General features: G+C 57.3%; 1 pseudogene; it reads left to right on the forward strand.

Annotated features, from left to right (window-relative positions):
* The first annotated feature begins 1,038 nt into the window (after positions 1-1,038).
* The window catches only part of LOC141812304 (protein ACCELERATED CELL DEATH 6-like), a 6,635-nt pseudogene continuing 6,231 nt past the window's right edge, over positions 1,039-1,442 (forward strand).

Here is a 1,442-nt window from a genome sequence, read left to right on the forward strand (position 1 = left end):
AATGACTGAGAAGCCTGGAAGGATGGCTGAGAAGCCTGGAAAGATGGCTGAGGAGCCTGAAAGGATGGCTGAGAAGCCAGGATGGATGACTGAATGAGGACATGGCCGAATGGCCGAAGGGACATGGCCGAATGGCCAATGAGGGCATGGCCAAATGGCCGAATGGACATGGTCGAATGGCCGAATAGACCTGGCCGAATTGCCGAATGGACATGGCCGAATGGCCGAATGGCCGTGAAGCCTCGGTTGATTGGCTGTGAAGCCTTGGTGAGTGGCTGTGAAGCCTCAGTGAGTGGCTGTGAAGCCTTGAATGAGTGGCTGTGAAGCCTTGAATGAGTGGCTGAGAAGCCTTGGATGAATGACTGAAAGCCTAGATGAAAACCGCTTAACAAGAGAACTGCGTGAGCTGACCCCACGTCGGTAGTACGACTCGGTTGCCAAGGCGAGCGCGACCCCGGCTGCAGGAGCGCGGGGGAGTTTGAGAATTGTAGTAGACGGCGGTGACGGACGCTGTAGCGGGTCCGATTCCACAATTCGGCTCGACCCCGGCTGCGTGAGGCACGAGGGAGTTTGGAATAGAGGAAGACGGCGGCGGGCGCTGAGGTTGACCCGTCTCCGCCATTCGGCTCGACCCCGGATGCGTGAAGCACGAGGGAGTTTGGAACATGGAAAAATAGTGAGGAGGGTTCCGAGATTTACCAGACTTTGCGGCGGTGGGCGATAGTGGTCCGTGACCACCGGGAGTGAGCTCGACCCTGACTAGGAGGGGAGGTTGAGTCCTGAAAAGGACCTTTGCTGATGGATCGGAGCTAGTGGTCCGAGACCTGAATTGAGCTCGACCTTGGCTATATCCGAGCCGAAGGGAGGTTGATGTCGAATGGCTGAAAAGCCTTAGCGTGGAGAGGACCATGGCCTGGTTAAGTCTTTACCCTCTGCATCGGCCTGAGATGCGTAGTGTCGATGTAGGACCAGGCCTGGGCCTGAGCCTGGTGGGCCGGGGCTTGGTAGGCCTAATGGGTCTTGATCTTGATGGGCCTAATGGGCCTGATGATGTTGGGGCTTGAAGGACTTGAGGATTCTGGACTCGAGAATAGTGGGCCTACGTGGGCCCATAGCGGGCCTTTGTGGACCCGGACAACTGGCGCGCCGGTGGTGCGAGCATCGTCGGCGAGAGATGGAGGTCTCGAAGGGTCAGCTTGTACCCGAGGTTGTTGTCCAGAATCTGCTAGGACGGCCGTGGCGACCGCCCTGTTGAAATCTTCCTCCGTCATGGCGTGAGGCGAGGCTGAGGAGGTTTGTCCGTCGGCATCTCAATTCCGGGCAGAAATGTGTTCCCACAGACGGCGCCAAATTATGTTCCGATTGAGAACTTTGTGCGTTGGGACCAGACTTAGACTCGAGTCCGACCATGATGAGCCCATTGGATTATCCCCGGAACAGAA

The sequence above is a fragment of the Curcuma longa genome, chromosome 18, assembly GCF_044706935.1.
Source record: "Curcuma longa cultivar G26 ecotype Majalengka, Jawa Barat chromosome 18, ITB_CL_G26_1.1, whole genome shotgun sequence".
Lineage (NCBI taxonomy): Eukaryota > Viridiplantae > Streptophyta > Magnoliopsida > Zingiberales > Zingiberaceae > Curcuma > Curcuma longa.